Genomic DNA, 24427 nt, shown 5'->3' with positions numbered 1-24427 from the left:
ATGACAATTCACCCTTGAGATCTTGTCTTGGATGAGTCATTCAGCTCTTTCTCTTCATTTGCATGTACAGAGCTTGGCTCATTCTCTCTTCATGTTCATTGCCCTCTGGATTTGCTCTGTAAAAGTGCATTGTGCACACTGAAAATTTCATTTATGTCTTTATCTAAAGCCTATTCTCAGTATATCAGAGCTCACTGCAGGAAAGAGAGAAGCCCTTGTATTTGCATAGCTCCACTGAGTTACAGATTTTCTTCTTCTTATGGGTCCTTATCTCTGTTCTTCTCCCTCACACAGACTTAGTGTCTGGTCTCCTTCTCAGTAAGACAACCCTATCCACAATTCACTCCTGCTTTTCTAAATAGGCCCGACCCTGATGGAACAGAGGTTTCCTAGGGTCCTGTGATTTCCTCATATTCCTGGGTATACAATACAAGTAAATTGTGAGGAAGTGCTGAACAGGATCTGGATCATCCTCTGAGCCTCACCTTCAGGCACAAAACTGGATCAAGTGTGTGTTCTGTTGGCCTGTAGGCCAGCAGAGGGAACTACTTCCTCCAAAATTCAGTGTGAGAAGTGATGAACCTCAGCTAAGAACAAATTTTCCTCAGCAGTGTTAGAGGTGTGAGATGTGTCAGTATTTACTCAGAATAACAACAAATACTCACAATATTTGAGATCATTTTCAGTGACTGATAGGAGAGAGGAATGAGACAGATAGACTTCTAAATTGCAAATGTGTTACTAGATTACACATCAGCTTTAAGCATAGTGAAAGTATAGCAGAGAGGAAGCCTGATGAAAGAGAGAGGGAAAAAAAAGTCCTTTGAACTGGTGATAGTTCCTTGTGATGGGAGCAAATGTTCTCTGGGAGATAATCTATTTGCTTTGCAACATCCTCTGTAGGTCATCATTGTTCCTTCCCATCTTTGCAGTCCTGTGTTAAAGATCCAGGCTAACTTGAAGTCAGAGGGAATGTACAGGGTTCTGGAATTATCAGGTGAACAATTTCAGTACATGGGAGTGATTTTATGAATACCTGGAATTTACTTTAATCAAAATACTGTCAGGCTGATATTTTTCTTTTAATTTCTCTGTATGAATGTAAATACTGAGATGCAATATTGTCATTCCATGAGTCAGAACATACTGAAAGGCCTAAGAAGAAACAAAGATGCAGTCTGTTTGGAGATCTGTCTTCTTGATGCTGAATCGTCCCTGACAAGCAAAACAATATTATAATCAAAAGACTGATAACTATCAGCTACTGATAGTAAAGTAACTTTAGCCTACTAAAAGAGATTTTACTAGAAGATTCAATTGAGATTAGAATATGTTCATTTGTGTGAAAGGCTTCCTTTCAGTGCACAGCCCTTGCATGCTTTTCACTGTAGTCCTCTACTTTCATAATAATGAATCACAGAATCACAGAATCTCAAGTCTGGAACTAGTCCAAAGCCCCTGCCAGAGCAGGACCACCTAGAGTAGGTCACACAGGAATTCTTTCAAGTGGGTTTTGAATGTCCTCAGAGAATTAGACTCCACAACCCACCTGGGCAGCCTGTTCCAGTGTTCCGTCACCCTCATAGTGAAGAAATTCTTCCTTGTATTTCTTTGGAACCTCCTGTGTTCCATCTTATACTCATTGCCCCTTGTCCTATCATTGGACATCATAGAATCATAGAATGGTAGGTGTTGGAAGGGACCTTTAGAGATCATCTAGTCCAACCCCCCTGCAGAAGCAGGTTCACCTAGATCAGATCTCGTAGGAACATGTCCAGGAGCGTCTTGAAGACCTCCAAGGAAAGAGACTCCACAAACCCTCTGGGCAGCCTGTGCCACTGCTCCGTCACCCTCACAGTGAAATAGTTTTTTCTTATATTTAAGTGGAACTTTTTGTGTTCCAGCTTCATCCCATTACCCCTTGTCCTGTTGCTAGCTACATCACTGGGTACCGTCTGGCTCCACCTTTCTGAAAGCCGTCCTTTACGAATTTGTAAAGGTTAATGAAATCACTCCTCAGTCTCCTCTTCTCCTGCTTCTGTTAATGTTACACTATTCTTTCTTAGGCCCAGGTACGCAATTCCAAGGATTATGCATACAAAAAGTCAGTTGAGATTAGGACAATATACAATAATAAAAGAGGAAAGAGTAAAAGAAAGTCAATCCATGGAACAACGGATGAAGAAAAGAAGGACATTTCGAGTCCTTTCTCCCTGTTTCCTCTTTTTCTTATTTGTGTATGTGAAAATCTTCTGTAGCTCTTGAGTTCAAAAAATTTGTACCTCAAAAATCCAAAAATGAAACTTTTAGAAAGCTTTCCAGAGTTTTCCAAACATTAACATCTCTTTTACAATTTTCTGTTTACTTCTGTTAAGCAGGAAACCATCAATTTAAATTAATCCAATCTTTATTTTAAAACTGCCTTATTTTTACATTAATCTGTCATAACTGAAGCTTTCTTAATTAAACTGTGAGTTTACATATGTCCATAAAATAGACAATTGTCCCATGAACTAAAAATTCGAATACCAGTTGAAGGAATCCACAAACAGAATTAAATGCAAATTCCAGGACTTTTTCCACTCTAGCAAGAATAGATAAATATTTCAATTTCTACTTCACATTACTTCCTCAAATACTTGTCTTTATACTGTACATTCTATTGCTAGAGGTCAATGTTTACCACACAGGAACCTCTGTTTTTCCCATTAAATGTTATCACTTGATTATTGCTGAAATATATTAGAATTTGCATTTAGTATCCTTTTCATTTCCACCTCACAGGGAACATACTCTTTAAGTGGTTCCTTTTATTCTAGGGCAATTTCAGAAGTGCGTGTGAGTTGGCATCATCATATTGTCTAATTGCTGCACTAATTTTTCCAGTATGTTTGTGCCTTCCTGTCAAAAAGACAAGCTGTTTTATTTTTTCCTCTTTGAGGATATTTTAACACGAGGAGAAAAACAACAGGCATAATGAGGCAGAAATATGTGATATATTCTCAGAGGGAAATATATTTTCTCTAAATTCTTGGCAGAGAACTTTGCAGAATGACCTAGTTGGTAAGTGACAAGAGAAAAAAAAAATTAAGCAGGATAGTATAAAAAAAAATCCTACCTCTAGGAACAGTAAACTGAAAAAAATTTTACACTGATCACCTAGGGATTATCCCCTTCACATTCCTCCTGCTTTTCAAGCAAATATCTTTAAATTGTGGAATGGTAGATTTCATTTTTCAGTGTCTAGTATAAGATTACAATCCACTGTCTTTTTGGTTTGTTTTATGTTTGTATATTCTTCAACAAAGAAGAATTTCTAATCTAGAACCAGAGTGCCCAAAATATAGTTAAAAACACGGAATAGTAATACTAACATGTCTCATTAAATCTAAAGAATTGTACCTTTCAGTAAGTAATTTAAATACATCCAGTCATATAGCCATATCCCAATCAGTGATGATGTTTTCATTACACCTATTGCCAAAAATGTATTGCTGAATTGTAATTTGACTTCTGCAATGAGACTGTGCATTAAATGATCTACAGGTTACTTGAAATGTATTTTTTAAAATGTCTTTTAAAATAAAAGTGTAGCTGGGTTAATTAATCTGTGGGCAATAGAATAGTGAGGGAAATAAAGACATTTCCAATATTTCTCTTTCAAATATCTTTTTTAAAATGAAAAATATGAAGGCTTCACTCTTTAATATCTGTAAAAGTCAGCTATAAAAAATAATCAAAGGTAAGTGGATGATAGAATAAAGAAAAGAAAAGCTACTTATGTGAAACATAAAAGAAGAAAGCACAAAGACACAGTTTGTCCAATATCCCTCATGGAAGTCCCCATTCTGCTCCTAAGAAATTAAATGACAAAATTGATGGTTTGAAGAAAATCAGGGCATAACCACAAGTTTAAAAAACCACCTTTGTAGCTGAGAGAGACAACAAGAAAACCAGACTTTCAAAGATCCAAAACACGTTGAGGCACACGCCTCCCAGTGACATTCAGTGAGAATTTTGTACATAGCTATCCTTGGAAACTTTGGAAGTCTGTGCTGTAGAAAGTGTTTGATGACTGTAGACAACATTTACTGTCCTTGATGTCTGTTTTACTCACACTTTTAATCATGCCAGCAGGCATAAGCTGAATGTACAAGTCAAGTCTTCTGAACATAACTGCTCTGTCCTGTCTGAATCTGGGAGCTATTCATCACTCAGTGATCAGCAGGCATTCCTTTCAGCCACCCTACTGATGATCCACTAGTCTTTACAGTACTAGTGGTTCTCGGGCATAATACTAAACACACATCAAGCGTCTCTGATTTACACTAGAGAAGTATCTGTCTCTTCATTTCTATTTTAACTGACACCTTTGTGTCGAATGTTCAAGAGCATTTTTCAGTTCTTATGTAAGTTTAACCTTTTGTCTCTCATGTACACAGTCATGTACCTGTCTTACAGGTTGTCATGGTTTGAAATGTAAGCCTTTTTTGATAAGGGGGAAGGACCTGTAAAGATGGCTCCTGTAAGAAGTTGCTCGAAACTCTCCCCAGCTCTGAGCCAGACCCACTTCTGGGGCTGAGCCGATTAGATGCCTCCATGATCACTTTTTAAGAAGAAGACGGAAGAGGAGAGTTCTTCCTGTTTCTTCTTTCTTCTGTTCCTTCCTTCTTTTCTGGATGGAGGTGCTGCAAGGAGTGCTAAGAGAAAGAGAAGCAATCATGTGGACTCCAAGCTCAGTGAGGGAAGAGAGGAGGAGGTTTGCTGGAGCAGACACCCCTCCATTCTATTGAGAGGACTGGTGAAGCAGTGATTTGTTTGCATTTTGTTAAAGACCCCGCATCAGGGACAGTGACTCATGTTACTAAAGACCCTGCATCAGGGGCAATGATTTTCTTCATTAAATATCACATGCTGGGGCAATGACTATGGCCAGAGAAGGCCATGTCGCATATGAGTGACCCCATTTTCACAGGAGCTGTAACTGTGGGGAAGAACCCATGACAAAGAAGTTCCTTGAACCTATGCCCAGAAGAGACCATGTCCTGTATCTGCAGAAATTGTATCTGTTGGGCAGAACCCATCCAGAGATGTTCATTAAGGACTGTGTCCTGTGTGAGAGTCCCTGTATCGGCAGAAGTCACAGCTGTTGGGAAGAATCTACACCAGAGAAGTTCGTTAAGGACTGTGTCCCATGGGAAGGACCCTGTATCGGAGCCAGGAGTCATTCTCATCTGGGAAGAGAGAAGCGGCAGAGCCCATCTGTGAGAGACTGACCACATCCTCCAAAGAGTTAATTCTCTCTCACAGAATATATAATTTGAAATAACCTTGAGAGAAAGAGGGTAATTACCAAATCTACAAAGTTGTTTAGATTTCTAACTCATGGTTAGATAAACTTTAGTCTCATGGAATTGAATACCATCAAACTACCGTTGGAGGTCATCAAGAACAAAGCTTGACTAAAGACTAAATGAGTTTACATTCAGTCAGAAATTATTTGTCTTTATCCCATATTTTATATCAACATTATTCTTGAAGTCTACAGAAGCGCATGGAGAAATGAGCCAAATGAAAAAAATCATTCCTTCTGAAAGTAGTACAGTAGTTTTAATCAGTGAACAAGCATTTGAAAGCAAAAGCACAGAAGATACCCTAGCAGACTTTTCACCGAAAGACTATTTCTTCAAGGATTATGCCGAAGGACATTACAACTATAACAGTATATTTTAGTGACTTTAGTCATAGTTTCCTTTTTCACACATGTATTTTTATAGGGAGAATGACTGTGAATTTCTTGCAGTGAGATATATTCTCACTTTTGCCAATTCAATTTTGTTTTCCTTCTGAAAGTGACTCAAATTCCTCTCTATTTTTAAATAAAGATTAGGACAGTAATGTGACTCTGAGACCACTTCTATCACAATCAGTGAAAGTGACTGAGGTTTTGCGTATTCTAACTCAATGTTTATAAAATATTGGGAACTGCTATTGAATGGTCATGCTTGTAAGAGGCACCATCATTTCAAGATGGAGTGTGACAAACAGCATAGGTGGGCTCAGTCCTTGTTTTTTGTCAGAGTTCACAGATTTCTTGCAACAGGAGTTTATCCTTCCCTGTAGCAAGGGGTTAATTGGAGGGGAAGGAACCAAGCTTCTCTGGACAGAGACTTTAAGGCAGGGAAGCAAAGACAAATAGAAAGTCTTCTCCAGAACCTGCGAGTCTATATCTCCCCAGAAGATTAAGAGACAAATATATAGATAAGCCTCAAAGATGCTGGGGGGGAAAAAAGTCTCAGCCATCAGAAAGCATCATGTAGAATTTGCCGTCACACAGAAGTCACTCTTTTGAGTGTAACTATACCTGATATAAGGAAATCCTGTTGGATGTGCCAGCCAATGGAAGATTTCTTTATAACCATTTGTTTAATTTTTTTCCAGTCTTTTCCATTTGTTGATGGCTTCAAATATTCTAGTTTATAGCCTATTTTTTTTTTTAAGTGATAGTAGCCTGTCCTTATTCTCTTCTGTGAAGTCACTATAAGGAAATGACTGAGGCCAATCTTTCCCACAGCTGTTCCATAATAGAGTCCTCTGGAAGAAACAGTACTTTAGCTTCTTATTACCTAAAGTAAACTTTAAAAAATGAGAATAGTTCAGCTGAGGAGAGTTACTACCTACTATTAGTGTTAAACTTCAGCATGTGTCTCTTGCAAAATGGAAAATATCTGTAACTTTCCTGGTAATATGGATAGAGAGGCATGAGAAAAGATTACCAAAGGCATTTTTAGAACTCCTGTCATGTAAGTTTTTAAAAACATGCTAGACAAGAGCCTGGTAAGAATATTTTTCATTTAAATGACCCTGCTTTGGGCAAAGAATGGACTAGATTGTATTCCACAGTGCTGTTCCCTACGATTTCATCTTGCCAGTCATTTGTATACATCTATATACAAATCCTTCTTCGGAATACTTTTCTCAGTATGACTTGCTTAGAAAAAGTAAACAACTGAACTAAGAAAGCTGTGCATAAGCTGTTTATCATTTAGCTTACCCAAACCTCCAAGATGCAAATAGGATAAAAGACTCACAGATAATTAACCTTCAGGAAAGCATAAAAAAGGCCAAGGACAGAATCACTGAAAATATACAGGATTCTTAACTCCTCCAGGTCAATATGTATTATACTACATCTTTCCCAAGCTTCATTAAGAGGATGAAATACATGATGCAATATTTAGAGGAGTCCTGATTCTCTGAAATATCCTATTGTCTCTCTAGCTTAGTCTTATCACCTCAGACTCAAAAATTAAAAATCCTGTGGCTGAACTCCTCCCTCCCATATGCATATTGTTTTCACAAAGCTTTTCCATAATCTCTGAACTCTTTCGGTATTAGCCCCATGACAGATAACCAGCTTCCACAGAGATTTCTTCTTAGCTAAGATCATAGAGCTTAAGTTTGTCATATCCTACATAACTAAGCCTTCCAGCTAAAATATATTTATAAAGCTTGAGGCAGACTAGATCCTTTCTTGTATTGTCAACAGACTCATTAAACATGATCTTTTATTTTGCAGGGGAAGGCTGGGAAGTCACATGTGATGTACTTTGTCCTTAAATATAATCAGACTATCTATTTTAGCATTAGCAGTGTATGAAGGAGACTTATTTTATATGTAACTTTAAAGAAGGATTGTGATAAAACTTCTTGATAAATAGCAATAATTAAAGGAAGAAAGTCCAAGAGACTACAAAACAAAGGGCAAAATGAAAGGACAGCTCAGGAAGGATATAAACTAAGGAAATTTTGTAATTAAGTCTGGGTTAGAGGCGAGAGATTTTAGTTCTATTTTTGTTTCTATTGCTGACCAGCTATGTGTGTTAGAAACCTCATCTGGCTCTTTTCTCTCCTCAGCATAGATCTCAGCATCACATCGACCACCTCCTGGGTGAATAATGGTCACTCTCTGCTAAGTGGAATATGAAATTCCCTGCTATCAAGGCACTGGCATTCACCAGAACCTAGTAAAATCCAAGGTTGACTTGTCCTACAGCATCCCCATATTACTATTTCTGTGTCTCTGCTCCTGGCAATTCTCAGTTCATGCTGCCCTACAAGGGCTGTAAACAGGATTACTTGGAAATCTATCATCTGGTCTTTTTTGATTTCTGTGGCTTAGAAAAGCTGTAGCTATGGGCATCTATGTAGAGCTATTTAGAAGTAAAGACTTGCATGTGAGCTAGATATGTGTATTCACATAACAGCCACTGGAGACGTAGTCAACACAGTCTCAAGAACAACTCAGTTCAAGGTAAAGTTAACATCTTAATTTAGTCAGTCGTAATACCTGATCATAGATCCATAGACCAGAGAAAAAAAATATTCATCACTTCCACAGTCTCTGAATGAGTCTATCATCTGACCCATTACCTGATCACTGACATTTTATCTGATAGTCTGTCAGGTCATATACCTCCAGAGCACATTCCAAAAAAACAAAACCTGCAGTGCTATACACAGTAGGATTTTTCTGCTCAAGCTTCTCAACTGTTTTAAAGCATAATCATCCATTGACAATATATGGTTGACATGTATATATTGTCTGGAATATTTTCCCGTCCTTATCGGGTTTATGAAGCAACAGAAAATCCAACCAGACTTCATGTGTCTTGCACTGTACAACAGCAAGAATATGCCATTTTTCTTACCTCCAATGTTGTTTTCACTGAAGCACAGACTAAATCCATTTACATATGACCACTAATGTCCATCAATCTCTTTACAATAAAAACCCATAAACCTTGCAATTTTCTTCTTTGTCTATAAGCATTTTTTCCTTTTCCAAATATAACTTCAATATATCAAACAACATCTTGTTACAGCCTTTTTAGGAACTAATCCAGGATTGTCTTGGTCTCTTCATATGGGGAACATAAGTAATAGATTGGCTTTAGCAAATCTGTTTTGTTTTGTTTTTTTTAAAGCAACCTTAGCCAAGTAATATTACATGAATTATTTTCCATGATCCCTCCTGCAGAACCTTAATAATTGCTTCCTCTTTTAACACCTACAATCTGACAAATAGACCTCCTAAAAATGGCATGTTTCCCCCAGGTAAAAATGTGCTTTTCCTTCCTCTGAGACCATAAATAAGAATGTGAAAAAGACTAATTTAAAATATCCTTCTTCATAAAAAACATGAAGCTCATCTTATTCAAATGTTGAAACAGACCGAATCTGAGAACAGATAAAATGAGAGGGTGACTATTTCATCATATGAAAAAGATTATCTTCTGGTTACAGCCTTTATATAAAGAATAATCTGACCCACAGTCAGGTAATAACACAGAACAAATAATTTCAGGTAACACCTCAGGCATCAAGCTGATTAATCTAACCTAAGATAGAACTTTAGGAAGACATACAATATTGTCCATTGTATAATAGTCGAACTGGAAGCTCTCTAAGGCAGATACATCTACCCTGCTCAGAGAGAACTTAGTTCAAGAAAAGCCTGGGTAATGCCTAGCTTTCCTAGACATTAACATCTCTCCTATTCAATGAGTCTTTAAAGCAGTTACAAGTTTCTTAGCCAGTATATTGACCATGCCCACTACATGATACTAACATATTAGCCAAAGAACATTTATTATAGCCTTTTACAAACCCATGCAACTTTGATTTAAAGTCATGCATTCTAATATGTTTTGACAACTAAATTGCTTGCCTTTTTTCCTTGATAGCCAACCATATAAATAATGCATGCATAGTAATAGCTAGAGCAATAATGTAAAAGTCAAGTAAGGAGACATATACAGCATGCTAATGACAAAGGTGCACTACCCATTTCAAATACAAAGAAAATTAAACAACTGTAAAATACAGGAAAGAGAAGAACACAGTCCTTAAAAAAACAGGTTTTAAATGACCGTGGTAACTGCCAATGAATAATGGAAGAGTATTTACTAAAACACATCATAAACAAAGATATTTTTGTTTTGTTTCCTGAAATTCTTTCTCTTCTTGAGTGAGGATTGACATGGAAGACAGATGCTCAAGCACAGGCAAACCAGATTTTAGGTCTGGAATGATCCTCTCTGATTGTTTAGTCAGATCTTTTACACTACAGCCTTAATGCTTCAACAAGCATCGTTCCCATAGGAGGATCCATGGTTTCACTAAGCTTGGAGTCCAACAAAAAGGCCCATAGTCTCTGTTTGAAGACCTTAAGAGAATGAGACATAAATAATTTACCAAAACAGGGACTTACTGGACCAAATCACTGATAATACCGAGAAGTAGATGAGAATAAAACTACTTTTAAGATATGAAACTTTGATTTTTATGATCTGTCATTCTTTTTTGTAAGCAAACTTTCGCATTTTGGACCAGGGAATGAAATACCACAAATCTTTCAAAAGAGTTTGGACATTTTCTGACACTCTCCTTTTTTCCATACCTTAGGGTCTAGCCATGGAGTCATTGCGAATCATTTACAGTTTAATGATTGCTACAATCACGTCAGACAAGCACTGCATATTCAGCTCTTTTCGTCTCAGTTGCAAATCTGCCCTTATTCTTTTGTAGCTGTTACTCACTAGATGTTCACTGAGTAGTATAGTCAAATTCTGTAGTTCTTTTGGACTTGATTGTGTTCATGGTTAGAAACAGCATTACAGTGTTACTTCCTGAGAGCTATGGCACTTGACAGAAAAAAAAGGATACAAAACAATTACATAGAGTTATGGGCACTTAGAAGATTTTCTTCTAAGTTTGCCTTTCAAATGTTTTTATCATATCGAAATGTAATTTGGTAAATATTTTCATGCTTTTTAGAGAAAAACGAAACGTTTCAGTCAGGTCATTCCAAAAAATGTAAGGGAAACAGAGAATCCACTGTTTTAAGATACCATTGCTGTACCTGAGCTTTCTCTTCTTCTTATAGACAGAGATCCACTTTTGGACAATATTTCCTAGGAAAAATGAAACCAACTCCAATTGGAATTCCTTGTCCTGAATACAGTTGGTTTATACTAGAGCAAAATGGAGAGATAAAGATGCAATACTCCTCGATTATCAACAGAACAAGTAGTAAAACAACTCAGTCAATGGTTGCAATGGTTCCTATGGTTCCCAGTTTTACAGTTTGTTTTGTCTAATTTGATCCATTTAGAATAATTCAGTTGCTATCAAATTGTGTTTCAACCATGGGAATCAAATTCACTTCATAAAGGCACATTTTCTGCATGTTTTTCAAAAACATGGGGGTTTTTTCTTACTCTTAGGAGAAATTTGGACTAAATCATACATATAAAAATAACATTCTGCCATTCACACTGTAAGGTGTGTTTTTTATCACATGAACTTTTGTGTTAATTCTTTCCATAATTGGTTCTTTTAATAAAGAAATACAAAGGAAAGTGGTTTAAAATGCAATCATTATTTAAATAACACCACAGATGCAGAGACATCATCTTTTGTTTTGTATTTTTAGTAGCTGCCAGCATTCATTTCTGATCAGCTTATCGGCATGTAATTTAAATGCTCATATCTTCCCAGACAAACTGTATGATTACCCACTTAAATACTCTAATTTTGTTCTTTTAAACAATTGCTATAAAGAACAACTCTTGCTATACCAGCAAATGATTTAAACATGAATTATGCAATATGTGTGCTGCAGTTATAAATTATCAGAAATAACTGATAGGAATCTTTAAAATCTCTAATTTTATTGAAATTGTGTTGAAGCACACATACAGCATGTTATAATAATGCTCTTTTAGTAGAAAAAATGCCTGTACATTGCAAACAGATAACCCATCTTTCCCCCTCTCCATTTCTCCCTCCAATGGATAAGAATAAGGATAAAAAGAAGTTCAAAAAGGCTCTTACCTGGAATAGCCACACATATGCTTTTCAAAAGTATTTTCTACCTTCTCTCAATCTTTGACCATAAGAGAGTTTGTGTCTGTGTGTGTTTTCATACTTTCTTTCTCTGGAGTCTTCTGAAAAGTTCTTTTTAGCATTGTCAGCTTTGGAAGTATTCTCAATTAATATTTATATTATTAGAGTATTTTGTAGACTATGTATACAGCAGCACTTTTCCCATCCTAAATTTTTGTCTGCCTTTCACTTTATAATTAAAAGAATTCATCAGACAGTGGGTTTCATTGTTGTCATGTTGTGGTCACATCAAGGAGCCTTTTGTACTCTAATCACTACATCTCCTAAAGTGCAAAAATTATTTTTTCTTGATGCATTCAACAACAGATCTCATCATGCAACTATTTCAGCTTAACAAGATTTCTACTTTGGATATTAGTGAAAGTAAGTGACCTCTTAACATATTGTCTTTTAAGATTTTATTTTCATCTGGCAATAAAATTTTCTATATATTTATATGAATGAGAAGTTATTTTTGCAACACAGGCAAAATTTGCCCACTGACTGCTAGAAGTATATCTAAACAAGGTAGGGAGTTTCAAAAGGGAGTTAATTGATCTCAAATAACAAATTTGTATCTTGACAAGCTGAAAACATTATTTTTTGCAAGGGCTTCTTGACTAGTGGTAACATGAGTTCTACTGGGAACTTTTTGCCTTTTCTAATTAAGTTAAAGTTAAAATGATGCATGGAAGTTAAAAGATCTTTTAACATAGTGAAGTATTTTAATATAGTAACAACATTTCAAATTTTGTGATGTGACCCTTGACTTTAAATAATAGATAGGGATACCTTTAGATAATATTATATCTAAATATAAATAAATGTATCTAAATGTATATTAGTATGTAACATATCATATAGAATATATTATATATAATATTATAGCTAAATAGAAACATAAAGAAATATATCTAAATATTATATAATCATATTTAGATACTTTTAGGTACTATTCCTAGAAATAGAAGACCTGACAGTGATATAAAAAGCAGGTGTTGAATTGTCTTAGAATTGAGGACTCCAGCTGAATGAAAGGCAACCAAGAACCACTCAGACACTAGCAGGATTGGGCTCCGAATCAATGGAGAAGTTTGGGTTTTAGAGGAATCAAATTACTTGTTGGCCAAACCTGTTTTCTGATGATGTCAAATAATTTTTAAAAATGCTTGTTTTCTTACCACTAGTCATATCATAGCTGAGATCAACTGAATGGCATTTAAATGATGCTTCTGATAACAATTATTTAACTTTCTAAAGGTCTGAGAACATATGCGAAATCAATTGGCCAGAAAATGAAAATTGCAGCATGGCCAAAAGGTTTTTATTGTGATTACAAACCACTGAACACAAAATGCTCTTCATAAAGTAGAAAAGCCCTTAGGAGGTGTTTAAGAAGCCTCAGTTGCTCAGCAAATTGAGAGAGAGAACAACAAAAGAATGAAAACAGACTAAATAGGCATAAAAGGAAAAAGAAATTAATATCATTCTGCTGAAGCAATGAAGGAGATGGAAAACCTAAGGAGATCAAACTGAGCTTACTGTACCAGGGAAGAGAAAAGCAGACTACATTTTGGGTAGCATCTGTGGAGGAAGGAAAAGGATGTAGAAAAACATCTTTTCTTACAGAGTGTACAGAGTCCACTGAAATGTAGACATTGTCAGACCCATTGTGACTGTGCTTTAGCAATGTGAAGAAACTATCCTAGTTGTGATAGGCAGAGCCCGTTCAGAACCTGAAATTGTTACCAAAGCATGTCATTACATTCAAATTAATAAATCCTGACAGATTAGTTTATGCTCAAACTACTTTCCCAATATTATACTATAATGTCATTTTTTTGGAGGATTTTTTATTACATCCTTTGTTGCATTTGACACATTATGGTTTTTATTTCCACTCACTCTTGCATCATAAGGTTTGAGCAGTGGTTTAGGATTGTGGATGAAATACAGCTCTGAAAAAAGCAGCCTTATAAAATTCACTGTTGATTCTAGGTTGCAAAGGAAGCATAAATGAAAGTAACATGAATGATACATTTCAGGTGGGAAACACTTTATGCAGACAGTTTGGCCTTGTCCTGTAAGAAAGGTAGTGAATCTGCAATGTTCATTTAGGACAGGCAGCAAATCCTTAAAAATACTGCATCTGGGAAGTCCATTCCAATGGCAGTAGCATGTTTACATTTGCTATTCTCTGTCTTGGGGAAATTAAGGGCATGAGACAAACTCACGTGGAACTGAGTCACTGCTGCTGAGAAATCCAGGTGTTTCTCTGATAGAGCTTAGACAACTGCATTACTCATCTTAACTGTACTTTGTGGTGCAGCTGGCTAAAGAAGTCACCTTAGAGTGCAATAAGTGTAGCTGAAGAAAGTTGTTAACCCAATGAGGAGAAGAGTTAGAGAGTTAAAGTTTACATGAAATCCTATGAATGCTTTAAACAAGTTTTCTCCTTATTAGCTGATAAAATATTAAAATTCACACATCTACATAACCTCCTTATATTAATCCATATTATGTATATTAAAATATTCAATTATTGTTATGTGTGCTATTATGAAAACTGCCCTATCATATTCGCAAGAATTTGAATTGGACCTGTATTACTAGAATTTCTAGGTTTATTATAAAAATGTGGCAGCAGGTGAACTATTTTCATGTTTTACTAATTTTTAAGATATACCATAGTTGAAATTAACACTTTATTTTTCGGAAGGTATGTATAATTCTACTGTTGTTGATATAATTTCAGTCTGGGGAAAAAAAAAATAGTGCTCAGCCAGCATAGTTAATTGAATAGTTTCTAAATGATAGCTCTTGTACTGACAGAACAGGAACACAATAGCCACCAAAAAAAAAAAAGGACCTATTACTACTATTTAAGAAAGCAATTTCATCTGCAGTATATAAAGTAGTCCCAAGTGACCCAAAAGAACCCCCAGACCAAAACAAAGGGAAAAAATCCACAAAACCAAACCCTAGTGAAGAAAAACCCTGAAAACATAGCTGGATAAAGGGAAGGAAAAGGATCATTGCTTCTAACTCTTTTAAACTGAAAATGAATGTTTTAAAGTGAAAATAAAAAGCCAGGTGGCTCTGTGTGCACTTGTACACTTTGATTGAAGATCAGAGACTTTGTGTTTAATTTCTTATTATTTGTCTTTCAGAGGTAGTATAATCTCTGCTGACATCTGTTTCATTTGACAATTTAATGTAGTCTCCATAGACTTACTTCGACAATGCTTTGTTGTGATTTGACAGTGTGGGTGTCATCCCCAATGACATACACAGCCATTGCTCAGTCTGCATTCTGACATTTAAGTGGGCTCAGCTGTGAATAGATATCTGAGATGTTTATTTGCATTCACATTCTGTGTTGACATTGTATCATTTTATTAGGTCCAAATTCTTCACTAAGTAGGTTATTCCCAGCTAGGGAGGAAAAGTTCCTTGTTTGATGTAAAATTTTATCTCTGTTGGAGAAAATATACCTAAGAGTATTTAAAAAAATATTGAGCTTTACTATTTTCTAGTAGGAACTAGTTTCCTTTTAACACAAAAAATGTGTGAGACCTCAAAACAAATATGTGGGTTTTGATTCTACTTTAGCATTTGCCTATTCCAGGAAAAGTCAGAAGAGTCAGTGGCATTGTTAGAATTGAAAATAATTTTTTATGTCAGAATTGGGGTCCATAATGCCAAACAAAACTGTTATTGTTATACAAGCTATTAGTATGCTGTGGTATTTATTCATACATATCTTTAGATGCAAATGTCATGCATATCTTTAAAAGTATATGTGCACATTTATCTCTCTGTACAGGTGTACTATATAATACATCATGAGTTCACAAACAACTTTGTTAAGAATAACTGTGAATTTTAAATCCTCATCCTTTTCTGAGAAATGAAAGAAACCATAAGTATTCCATCTAGAAAGAGTCTAGAGAAAACTCATGCTACAAATGTATATGTGCAGAGATTAATAGTGATAACGAATCTTCCAAGTGCAATGTCCATCAGTCTCATAATCCAGATCTCGGAATGCATCCATGTGTGCTCATTTTCATCAGATAGTTCCCATTTCTCGTCTGCAGGCATAAAGTGAAGGCTTGTTTCATGTACAGAAATATGTTATATTTTATGTATGCCTATATATGTTCTTTGTGCTTGTTTAAAAATCTGAAGTTAATATTATTTACTCCTCAGTGCTTTCCCAAATACTGAAATACCTCAGGAGAGAGAAAGAAGCCAGAGTAATCGCCTCAAGAAAAAAATCTACCACATTCAGTTATTATCACCAATTTCTTTTGGATTTACTCAGCAAAATGTGATGATTCAAGCCACTGAAAGAAGTGGTGAGAACTGAGGTACTAATTCTTCAACAGTGTGCTCATTGGCATCAGTTTCTTCTGCCAGCAATTATTTCTCAGTACAGGAAAAGAATCGCCACTGTGATTGTGTGATGTATGGTTTAGTGAAAGCTATTTGACCTCCCTTCAAATTCTATCAGCTCAAAGCCCATACAGACCAGCAAGTAATCTTTCATGAATGTGCTATATGTAAATCAAAACCTATTAGATCTGTGTCTGCTATTAACATTACAATAACATCTACTGTAAGTACCTAGGGGATATAATAAAGTACTTCTTACTTCTGGGGACCTTCTATTTTCTGTGATACTCCGTTGACTGTAGAAAAGATGACAGTAGTGATCCCAAGACGAGGAATTTCTACATACAGAAATGATATTTCTAATAATAATATTTCTTACCACCCTGTCTGCTTTCTGTATCTGACATGTGTTGTCTAGAATTGCAACTGGCTGTCTTCCACAGTTTGGGGAGTATCTTAAAGGGGAATCTGAATATTTCAGTCAATTGTGGTACCTAGCCAAATGGCAGGGAGGGGGGAACCTCAAAAGCACTAAGTTTTCAGTGTGATTTTCAAACATAATGTCTGGCTGTTGAAGCACCTTAGTGTCAAATACCAACGTCATGCCACAAAGAGAAAAAACCAGTCCTGTTTATAGTAAATATGTTGATGTACTGACACTGATACATAAGCTTTATTACTTGTAAGAGACAGTTGCTATCAAACATTATTACAGAGTTTGGAAAGCAGAAGAGGATTTCTTAATTTTCATTGCAGCTCAGATGGACTTTTGAGAGAATAGAATCATAGAATCATAGTACAGGTTGCTGGCAGGGATACATCGTGGATTGTTCTGGGACATGCCTATCTAGCTCTGGTTGCACCACCAGCAAGTCTGTAAACCATTGTCTTTGTAAAAAGAAGCAGCAATTATCTCCAAAAGATGCTGTGCTGTTACCCGAGATGAAGCCCTAGAGTAGAGCAGAAGTTTCTTATCCTTCCCATAGATGACTAATTAAAAGGCAATGTCTCTCACTGGCAGTGCCCTGCATTACCTTCAGTTTGCTAAAGAAAATTTAAAAGATCAGTCAGAAGTAATGGCAGACAAAAAGTACCAATCTACCTGAAACACTATTTTGCCTTTACTAAGATCTTTTAATATGGAGAAAACCTAGAAGTTTGCACTTATCACAGTCAAAGGCTATACAGACAAGAACAGGCAATTTGAAGACTTTGATGAGAACATCTAACAGCAGGACAATGGAGCTTTTCTAAAAGAGATAGGGAATGAGCTTCCCTTTCAGATATTTCTTATATTTCAGATATTTCATACACAAAGCAATTGTTTTTGAAAAGCAGCATCAAAACTGAGTTTATTGTATTTTTTAAAAAGGAAATAGCCTTTAGCTCCAATCTCTGGAGGCAAAACCAGGAAGATATTTCCAGAATTTTAATAATCTTGCAACCACTGGCCTCTGTGGTTTTAACAGATTGTTTGATGGACTGTGACAAAGAGGTGAAATTCTACCTGGGATACATGGACCTAAGAAATGCCATACTAAGCATAATGAAAATGAAATCCCAAGCCACAGGAAGCTAGTGAAAGTCATGTCATTATATTCAAGTTTTCACAGTTCTTCTCACCAACCACCTTTTCTGCCACCTTTACCCACATACGTACCAGGCACATATTACATGACTGCTGTTTACATACATTTTAAGCTATTGGCTGGATGTTAAATGAAAATAGGTTACTTACAGCAGAATTTAGTCTTCCTTGACAGTTTTGAGTTTTATTTAGGAAGAGAAAATTACAGCATCTCACAAATGATGCAGGAAAACAGATATTCTACAAAACAACATAAATGTCTACAAAACTAGTAAATACATAGCAAGTTTCCCCTAGTTATCTCATTCCAGTTGACTCTTTCCCGTGTAAAACTAGTCAACAAACATTTTAGAAATGGTAATATTTCTAAATGTTAGAGTATATTTAATTTTCAAGAGAACTTCCTTTTCAATTCAACTGTCATTTAAGAGAAAACAAAGGGGAAATCCAAAGCCATACTACTTCTTTTTGTTTCTCAAAGGAATCTAAAATATTAAAAAGAAATTCAATGAAAAAAAAAAAAAGACTACTCATTAATATATTTGTTTAAGCCTCCCTGGCTGAACAAGGGCGCTTCTACTGGAGCTCAGGAGGAAGAAGAGAATCTATGATCTGTGGAAAAAAGGGCGGATATCGCAGGAGTACTACGATGCTATGGTGAGATTATGCAGGGAGAATATTAGAAGAGCCAAGGCTTAACTTGAACTTCATCTAGCCACTACTGTAAAAGACAATAAGAAAAGTTTCTACAAATATATTAGCATCAAAAGGATGCCTAAGGGGAATCTTCCCCTTTTAATGAATGAAGTGGGAAACCTAGTGAGCAAGGATGAGAAAAAATCTGAGGTACTTCATGCCTTCTTTACCTCAGTCTTCAATACTAAAACCAGACCTTCTCTGGGCACTCATCCACCAGAGACAGAAGACAGAGATAGGAGACAGACTGAAGCTGCCTTAGTGCAAGGGAAAATGATGTGTAACCTGTTACTCCACCTCAACACACACAAGTCAATGCAGCCGGATGGAATCCACTTGATAATGCTGAGGAAACTGACTGCAGTGCTCACTGAGCCACCGGAGGATGGATAGTGTGACATACAACTACAAGATGGGTCACAAAGAGGATCCTGGGAACTATAGACCTGTCAGTCTGACCTGGGGAAGGTTATGGAACAGATTATCCTGAGCAGCATCCTGAGGCACATAAAGGATAACCAAGGATTCAGGCACAGTGAAATTGGCTTTATGAGGGGCAAGCCTATTTTGACCAATCTGATCTCTTTCTATGACAAGGTGATCCGCTTAGTGGATGAGGGAAAGACTGTAGATGAGGTCTTCCTGGACTTCAGTAAGGTCTTTGACATAGTGTCCCACAGCTTTCTCTGGAGAAACTGGCTGACAATGATTTGGATAGACCTACCCTGCAATGGATGAAAAATTGGTTGGATGGCCAGGCCAGAGAGTCATAATGAATGGAGTTAAATCCAGTTGACAGACCATTTTCCAATGATGTTCCCCAGGGCTCAGTGCTGAGGCCTGTTTTGTTTAACATCTTTATCAATGATCTGGATGAAGGGATCAAAAGCACCCTCAGTAAATTTGCAGATGACACGCAGCTGGGCTGAAAGTGGCTGTTGTGGTGGAGAAAGATTTTTCATGCAAATAAGATTATTTAACTGTGTCTAGTTCTGGGCTCCAAAGATGAAGAGAGAGAGCTTCTGGAGAGAGTCCAGCACAGGGCCACCAAGATGATCAGGGGACTGAAGCATTTTCCTTATGAGGAAAGGCTACACGACCTGTGGCTGTTTAGCCTGGAGAAGACTAAGAGGGGACTTCATTAATGCTTACAAGTACATAAAGGGTAGATGTCAGGATGATGGGACAACACTGTTTTCTATTGTCTCCAGTGACAGGACAAGGGGTAATGGACATAAGCTACAAAAAATTCCACTTAAACACAAGGAAAATCTTCCTTGCTGTTCAGATGAGGGAGCCCTGACACAGGCTGTCCAGGGAAGGTGTGGAGTCTCCTTCTCTGGAGGTTTTCAAAACTTGCCTGGATGTTTACCCGTGCTTTATTGGGAAACATCTGTCACATTTTATTGGGAAAATTAGATATTCTTTTATTTACATACTGTTACAGTGTGGCAGTGGAATACTATGAAATCTTCCAATTGTTTTATGCCATTTTTAAGGAATGCAAATTTGGTATTACTATTTAGAAAAATATCTAAGCTAAATAGAACTTGATATATTTTCAGTTTGTGTTGCCTGATGTGTTGCATGAAAGTAAGAAGAAGAAATGTTTAGTTCAATACCCTTCAATCCTATGTCTTATTTTCTTAAGTTAATGAATTACCTAGAATTTATAGTGAAAATATTAACATGGTTTTACATATATTTTAAGCAATAACACCTTATTCCCTCAACGCACCTTGTGCTAGTTCCTTTCATCAGATCTTGAAACTCTTAGTAATTCATAGTTGTTTTTGCAAGAAACTGATGAAGGTGTGAAATGTATAAGAAAAAAGGAAAGTTCTGACCTAGCATCTCCCAGAGATGAGAGAGGACATTCTTCTAATTAAATGCACCCTTAGCTCAGATGATGTAAACCAATTTTTTTTTTTTTTCTCACTGACCAACTCAACTCTTTTTATATTTAAAGGAGGCTTTGACATCCCCAACTAATTAATTTTTCTGGTTTTTCCCCAAAGCTCATTTTTATTTCAACTTGCTATTGACCTCCACTTCTGATCATCATGACCCTGGTGTCTTTATTCAAAATTAGTACAGAAAAAAAAAAAAAAAAAAAGAGAACATAGCCAGAAAAAGGTCTCCTAAAGACTAATTATTTAATATAATAGCACAATATAAAAACTTATAGAAGCATAATGCATTACTTAAATGAAGAATCTGTGTTAGGTCTAGAACTTCTGCTACAGGATCTAAATGTACAAAACACAACCAATGTGCTTTAAAAACTGAGTCCATTTGAATTTGTATGTACACAGAATTTCTAGAGATCCTGACTTTGAATTCTTACTTGAGGTAAGCCAGTTCAAATTAAGTTACATGAATATAGTTGCATCCAGCAGTACCACGTCTAAAGACGCTTCCAGTCTGCCAAAAATAGTTTCTTACACAAAACACAGAAATTATTTAAGCTGAGAAATATATTACCTAATTTGCTACATTTTCAGTTATAACATAGGTTGTGGCTACATTGCCTTTTATGTAACAATAAAGGTAATATATGTCCAAGGGAGCTGAGGCTCTTCAGCTTGGAGGAGACTGAGGGCTGATCTCATTAATGTTTACAAATATATAAAGAGTGGATGTCAGGAGGATGGAGTCAGGTTCTTCTCAATGATGACCAATGATAGGACAAGGGGCAATAGGTATAAGCTAGAACATAAGAAGTTCCGAGGAAACATAAGGAAAAACTCCTTCACTGTGAAGGTGAGGGAGCACTTGAACAGGCTGCTCAGATGGGTTGTTGAGTCTCCTCTGTAGACATTCAAAACCCACCTGGATGAGTTCCTATGTGACCTACTCTAGGTGGTCCCTCCCTGGCAGAGGTTTGGACTAGATGATCTTTCAAGGTGTCTTCCAACCCTTGAGATTCTGTGATTTCTCCAACTGGGCTTAAAAGCATATAGGAGAAAAAGAAAAAAAAATAAACAATCAAACAAAAAAAAAAAAAGAAAAAAAACCCCAACAACTTACTGGTTCTAAGTCTAGTTGTCATTTATCAGCACCTTCACTCCATATTTTCCTTTCCTTGTGTGTGTTTTTTTTTTTCTTCTGCATAGTCTCCTGCTGGTAGGTCACACTGTCTTGCCTACTGGTTTATTTATAACATGGAGCTGAGTAGGCACCAAGGCTTCTTTCCTTTGAGAATCACTGGGGATGGAGTCATTGGAGTCACTGGAGACACTCAGCAATAAAAGAGCCTTCTCTGAACCAAAGCATTGTTTATTTAAGCACTAAGAACAAAATATAAACTTGAAAAAAGGGCATTTCAAAACAACCAACAGTGTAAACATATGTCTATTTTACATAAAATCCTCAAGAAGATGTTACAGTCTGCTCAGCAGGGCTGTTTATTTCGGACACCCTCAGGAGATCATTGAACATCGGTCTAGTTTCCTGCTACTGAACAACCATTACTGAACTCTTGAGACTCTGCTCTTTTTAAAACTACTACAGCCCAGTAGATTTCTGAGTTTTGAGTTCTAGCTTCTACAAACATTTACTTTGAACAGCCCTCCAGCATTTGGAAAAAAAGTAGCTTAAATTGAGTTTTGAGCCTCTCTCTGTTTTGTTTTTTATTTTTATTTATCTTTCAGGAAATAATTAAGACACAAATTATTATAGTTATTTAGTCAAGCTTAGTCTTAAATAGAGTGCAAGTTCTAAACTAGACTCCACTATCTAATTTATAGATTTGCTTTCTTAAAATATGAAAAATATATTCGCTGTTAATTAAAAAAAAAAGGTCCAACAATTTATTACTGAGAATCAGATCTATAAAATAGCTTATATCCTTCCCTGCCACTCCACAGCTTCCTGAGAGCAGCACCCAGGGACTATTGAGGTTCCACAAGTGACATGTAGCTGTTTAACGTTTGATGGCTTTGGTGTTTATGGTTCCGTTATAGTAATGGAAAAAAAGCCAACATTTTATGCAGGTTCTGCATACATGGGCTCAGCTTTCCACCTGGGTTTCAGCCCCATCAGCATTTGATAGTCCTTGAGAAAAGCTTTTTGGGTCTCATCACCCCCCTGCATAGTGCTGAGGCAACATTAAGCCCAGAAACACAGCACATGGAGAGATAGCTATACCCCCACTTGAGGACACAGGCATATGTCAACGTGGGCTGCATGTGAAAAGTAAAACTTAGGAGAGAGCAAGAAGGCCAAGACAACACAGATAACCTGTGATCCCATTCTGACCTAAGTTAGATGGATTTGCTGTGTGGTGTTGTGTGGTGCAACTCTCCTTTTTATGCTATGTTTTGTTTAGCATGTTCAGTAAATAGATGCCAGAGTTATGGTGCATTCCTGCACACGCAGAGTAGTCCTGAGGGGATTTTCCCAAACTCAGAAAGAGAGGCACATTGGTAGTCAGGGCTTATTGCCAAAGTGGCACATGACTTGGCCATTTTTCTTTTTCAGACACCCTGCAATTAAATATTACCATCTTGTTATGTTTAATTTGATAATGATTTACCTATTCTGTTCTTGCCTGATACAGTCTCTATTGCCCTGTATGTGCTTGTATACACACGAATACACTCATGCTCACGGGTCTACTGCAAAATTTTCTATTAAGGTCTCCACAAGCTAAAAAGTTCTTATAGTTGATATAAGGCAAATGAATCAGAAACTTTAGGGTATTTTAATAGTGCAAAGTAACTTTGTTAAGAAAAGTGATTATCATATCTGTTGTCAAACTGAGGAAATACTTCCCACACCTTGGCAACTCCATTGACTGTATTCAGAAGGGAGCACAGCTAGCACAGATTTCACATGCAAGCACCAATAGAGAAAGTTAAAATCCCACTATCTAAGATGATCCTAGGTCCTTCTTGGATCTACAGGCTCATTCATTGAGAGATCATCTGTAAAACAACTTGCATCTTTCATTATATGTGTTGCTCTCTGAATTAATTTTCCATCACAGATTTTGTCACCTATACTTTTCTCTCTTTCACAATGAAAGATACTCGTTAGATCTTAGGGTAACTATTTTAAAAATGAAAATACTTTTCTCCATGATATAATAAATCATAAGGCAGTGTCTAACTGTAAGAGGATCCTCTTCCAGTCATTCAGGGGAACCTGCATGCTGGAGTAGCCTCTGCAATGTCTGCATGCAAACACAGCAGCTTGGGGGATAAGCAGGAAGAACTGGAGATGTGGGTGCAGTAGCAGGGCATGATCTCATTGCATTTATAGAGACATGATGGGACAGCTAGAATAACTGGAGTAATGTCATGGAGGGCTATGGGGTTTTTAGAAAAGACTGACCGAGGTGACAGTGGAGTTGTTCTTTATGTGAGAAAGAAACTGGAATATTGAGCTCTGCCTAGGTGGGGATGAAGAGAAGGTTGAAAGTTTATGAGTTAAGATTAAGGGGCAGGCTAATGGGGGTGATACTATTGTGAGAGTTTACTACAGGTCACCCGGTCAGGAAGAGGAAGTCAATGTGACCTTCTATAGAAAACTGAAAGCAGCATCGCAGGTTCTTATTCTCATGGAGGATTTCAACCCCTTCCATTTCATGACACTATGATTCCGTGATAATTACACAAGAAGTTTATTAGATTGCTAGTCCATTATACATTAATATTTATTGCATTTCATACAGATGTACCAGCTTATCAGGTAGAAATTAATTAAAAGTGTTACAGCTTTATCAAATACCTTTTTCAACATAATCTTTTTCACAAAAATGTGTTGAGCTCTTGCAATTAAGTCAATATTCTA

The sequence above is a fragment of the Colius striatus genome, chromosome 5 (genome assembly GCF_028858725.1).
Source record: "Colius striatus isolate bColStr4 chromosome 5, bColStr4.1.hap1, whole genome shotgun sequence".
In the NCBI taxonomy this organism is placed as follows: Eukaryota; Metazoa; Chordata; class Aves; order Coliiformes; family Coliidae; genus Colius; species Colius striatus.
The sequence above is the reverse complement of the archived record's forward strand: the minus strand, read 5'-3'. Positions refer to the sequence as shown.